General features: G+C 40.8%; 1 long non-coding RNA gene and 1 other non-coding gene across 2 annotated transcripts in view; one reads left to right on the top strand and one right to left on the bottom strand.

The window, feature by feature from the left end:
- The window catches only part of LOC128248691 (uncharacterized), a 143282-nt gene that overhangs the window by 67215 nt on the left and 71087 nt on the right, over positions 1 to 4980 (bottom strand). The gene's annotated exons all lie outside the window — the stretch shown is intronic.
- Trnal-cag (transfer RNA leucine (anticodon CAG)) lies at positions 1839 to 1922 on the top strand. The gene has a single exon. It is a non-coding gene; the product is annotated as a tRNA-Leu (tRNA).

Genomic DNA, 4980 nt, shown 5'->3' with positions numbered 1-4980 from the left:
CTTTTTTTTTTTTTTTTTTTCAAAATGTTTACTTAAACATTTGCCATTTATTTTTCCATCCTGTTATTTTTACATCAATGTACAAAACTTATTTATCTGTTCTGGTCATGATTTTTTAAGAGTTTTAATTTATTTTATCATCACCATCATCTCTTCATTTTTAAACACTACTTTACCATGCTTGCATGGGTCGGACTAAATTTTATTGAGGCAGATTTTTTATTTGATCGTTTTTTTTTTTTTATAAACAAAAAGCCATTTGTCTGGCACCACTTTTACCCGTTCTTAGCCAGCTGTGACGTGCTTACATCCGTAATTATATTGAGGTTTCTAACCACAAAACGAATTAAACAATATACTGTAATATGAAAGAAAAGAAAAGAAAACTAATGAAATTCTGATAAAACTAAATCAACTTTGCTTTGTTTCTTTTTCTTCTTTCATCATCATCATCATGATCATGATTTACTGTCCGTTTCCCATACTGGCATGGATCAAATGGTTTGACAGGCGCTGGCGAGTTGGAGGAATGCACCATGTTCCAGTCATCTGTTTTAGCAAGATTTCTGTGACTGGATGACTTTCCTGAGGTCAACCACTTTACAGAGTGTACTGGGTGTTTTTTAAGTGGCACCAGCGTGGGTGCTTGGAACGTGGTGCTGGCACGTGTTTGTCTACTGTTGCATGGATCAAACGGAATTTGTCGAGGCAGGTATTCTACAGCGGGATGCCCTTTCTGTCACCAACCCTCATTTGTTTGCAAGTGAGGTTATATTTCCTCATGTTTTTCACAGAAGACTGGAAACGAACAACACCATTCGTGTGACGGTGAGGCTCATTTACAACTATCACATGACGTCAAGATAAGGATACACACAAATATACATACATGTTATCATCATCATCATCATTATTTAATATCCACTTTTGCATGCTTGCTTAGGTCGGACTCAGTTTGTTGAGGCAGATTTTCTGCAGCCCTCACCTGTTTCCAAGCAAAATAATATTTCCTCATGAGCAGACATGATTTTCGTGGAAGACGGAAACAAACAACGTCGCTTGTATGAAAATGAAGCTCCGTCGCCTTCCTGGCACTTGTGCCGGTGGCACGTGAAAAGACATTTGAGCGAGATCCTTGCCAGTGCCGCTGGACTGGCTCCTGTGCAGCTGGCACATAAAATACACCATTTTGAGCGTGGCCGTTGCCAGTACTACCACCATCCCCTGCCAGAGCCTTGTGGAGCTTTAGGTGTTTTCGCTCAATAAACACTCAAAACGCCCGGTCTGGGAATTGAAACCACGATCCTATGACTGCGAGTCCGCTGCCCTAACCACTGGGCCATTGCGCCTCCACAGTTAATACATTAAATTAATAATAATAATAATAATATACATATAGGCGCAGGAGTGGCTGTGTGGTGAGTAGCTTGCTCATCAACCACATGGTTCCAGGTTTAGTCCCATTGCGTGTCTTCTACTATAGCCTTGGGCTGATCAAAGCCCTGTGAGTGGATTTGGTTGACGGAAATTGAAAGAATCCCGTCGTATATGTGTATTTATATATGTGTGTGTTTGTCCCCCCAACATCACTTGACAACCGATGCTGGTGTGTTTATGTCCCTGTAACTTAGCGGTTCGACAAAAGTTACCAATTTGCTCGACTAAAGGCGGTGCTCCAGCATGGCCGCAGTCAAATGATTGAAGCAAGTAAAAAAATATGTATATAATTATTTTAAGGGAGCAAAGGCGAAAACCACCTATCCCCAGCATGCTTGAAGGGTCGAGACCTTTAAAAAAAACTCCAGTAAATATATACACATGGCTGCTGACAAAAATCTGTCAGGATGTCCGAGCGGTCTAAGGCGCTGCGTTCAGGTCGCAGTCGGGTCTTCCCGCCGTGGGTTCGTATCCCACTCCTGACAAAAATTTATATGTAGGAGTGGCTGTATGGTAAGTAGCTTGCTTACTAACTACATGGTTCCGGGTTCAGTCCCACAGCGTGACACCTTGGGCAAGTGTCTTCTACTATAGCCTCGGGCCGACCAAGGCCTTGTGAGTGGATTTGGTAGACGGAAACTGAAAGAAGCCCGTCGTATATATGTATATATATATATATATATATGTGTGTATGTGTTTGTGTTTGTCCCCCCAACATTGCTTGACAACCGATGCTGGTGTGTTTACGTCCCCGTAACTTAGCGGTTCGGCAAAAAGGGAGCGATATAATAAGTACTAGGCTTAAAAAGAATAAGTCCTGGGGTCGATTTTCTCGACTAAAGGCGGTGCTCCAGCATGGCCGCAGTCAAATGACTAAAACAAGTAAAAGAGTATTGGTGGGCGTGATTTCTAACGTGTTTGCCCCTTTTAAAATAGGAATGTTTTGTTGTGATAAAGTTTGCTAGTTTGTGTAAGTGTTGGGGTAAGGATTATTGGTTTGTGGCTGTGTGTGGGAGTGTCATGCTGTTACGTGTATGTGGGAGTGTCTCTATGATGTTTGCATGTATGTTGTGCTTGCCAATATGTAGGCGGGTCTCTGTTGTTTGTGTGTGGGTGTGTCTTGTTTGCCAAAATGTAGGAGTGTCTTGATGTTTGCTTGTACGTGGGAATGTCTTCATGATGTTAGCTATTTCGTGGAAATTTTACAACAAATAATCACGCAATGTCAAGAGACGAAAACAAACACGCACGCACTGTCAACACTCGTACATAGGCGACAAGCTTCTTTAAGTTTTCTTCTCCCAAATGCACTCAGCTTAGCTCTGGTCAACAGAAGAGTCTTGCTAAAGATGTCATACAGGGGGACTGAGCTCAAAGCCATGTGGATGGGAAGCAGTTTTTGAGGGGAAGTCAATTACATCGACCTAAGTACTTGATTGATACTTATTTTATCAACCCTGAAAGGATGAAAGGCAAAGTCGACCTCGGTGGAATTTGAACTCAGAACGTAACGACAGGCGAAATACCACTAAGCATTTCGCCCGGCGTGCTGACGATTCTTATTTCTTTACTGCCCACAAGGGGCTACACACAGCGGGGACAGACAAACGGATTAAGTCGATTATATCGACCCAGTGCGTAACTGGTACTTATTTTATCAACCCCTGAAAGGATAAAAGGGAAAGTCGACCTCGGCGGAATTTGAACTCAGAACGTAGCGGCAGACGAAATACCGCTAAGCATTTTATCCGGCGTGCTAACGATTTTGCCAGCTCGCCGTCTTCTTAATAATAAAGATAATAACAATAACAGTATTCTGCACCTTTTTCCATCTACCTAATTCCTCATAAACTAATTATTTGTCAGTCCCAGACTATGGTAGAAGACACTTGCTTAAGGTACTCTGCTGTGGCGTTCAAACTAGAATCACAAGATTGCCAAGTAGACTTCTTAACTATACAGATATTGAATTAACAGTTTTGTCAGTGCTGAGGGTGAGGTTTCTAAGAATTATTAATTTTATTGCCGAGCACTAATTATCTGCTGGTGTTCACTTCACGTGTGTTAATGAGGTCTCATTGCTGGATGGCTGTATCTCTATGGTTACTGTCATGAGTTATCGTATTTACCAGCGTTTTTACGACGCACCTTTTGGTTTTCAAATGAATAAAAAAAAATTGCCTTGTGTCATAAACAGAAGACCGAGTATCGTAGTCTAGGGAACTGAATGAGCATAAATCTGCTAGGCACAATAGTTATTACTAATAATAGAATATTAAAAAGAAGCTGAGATGCCACAGTCTCTTATTACAGACTTACGCAGAATTGCTTCTGCTGCGTCGGCAGCTATGTGAGAGGCCACATGATCTCATTTATACCTACCCCTCTGCCACGCCGGATATGTGACTTACATTATTTTACGATGGTGTTACCTTTAAGAAACACTTTAAAATAATCTATTTAGGCGCAGGAGTGGCTGTGTGGTAAGTAGCTTGCTAACCATCCCCATGGTTCTGGTTCACCTTGGGCAAGAGTCTTCTACTATAGCCTCGGGCCGACCAAAGCCTTGTAAGTGGATTTGTAGACGGAAACTGAAAGAAGCCTGTCGTATATATATATATATATATATATATATATATATATATATATATATATATATATGTGTGTGTGTGTGTGTGTGTGTATGTTTGTGTGTCTGTGTTTGTCCCCCAACATCGCTTGACAACCGATGATGGTGTGTTTATGTCCCAGCCACTTAGTCGTTCGGTAAGAGAGACCGATAGAATAAGTACTAGGTTTACAAGGAACAAGTCCTGGGGTCGATTTGCTAGACTAAAGGCGGTGCTCCAGCATGGCCGCAGCCAAATGACTGAAACAAATAAAAGAAAATAATAATTCGTGAAATACGTTATGACACGCAGAAGGTGGTTAGAGTGTTGCATTCACGATCACAAGGTCGTGGTTTCGATTCCCAGACCAAGATGTATTCATGAGTATTACACTTCATCTCACATTGCTCCAGTCCACTCTCCCATAATCGAGGAACTCCGTGATGGACTGGCGTGCCATTCAGTTATACGCCTCTCGGTTGACAACATTCGCCCTGAACGGAAAAAGGCGTATAACTGACCCAATAAGGAAGTTTAAAGTTCGATTAAAAAAAAATTTTTTAAATTTTTTTTAAAGTATCACCATTATAAGTATTCGTACTCCGACGAAATTAAGAAATCAACTCGTTAATAAACGAAACCTTTGGCTCCATCACTGTACACACACAAAGTCACATATCTATGTATGTATTTATGTATGTTTTGAAGATAATCAAACCAAACTTTCATCATTTCGAGCCATTCACCCAATGAGTATTTCTGGCAAATGTGCTGAAATTCCGTTCAGCCGTTTTCCAGTAATTTTGCAAACACACAGACAGACAGACAAAAACGAATGATTACAATAACCTGCTTTCGCTTACGCGAGCAGGGTAATAAGAATTTCAAACTTCTTTTTTATAAATAAATATATATATATATATATATATATATA

This window comes from Octopus bimaculoides, chromosome 9, assembly GCF_001194135.2.
Source record: "Octopus bimaculoides isolate UCB-OBI-ISO-001 chromosome 9, ASM119413v2, whole genome shotgun sequence".
In the NCBI taxonomy this organism is placed as follows: Eukaryota; Metazoa; Mollusca; class Cephalopoda; order Octopoda; family Octopodidae; genus Octopus; species Octopus bimaculoides.
This window is presented reverse-complemented; position numbering and strand designations above follow the sequence as displayed.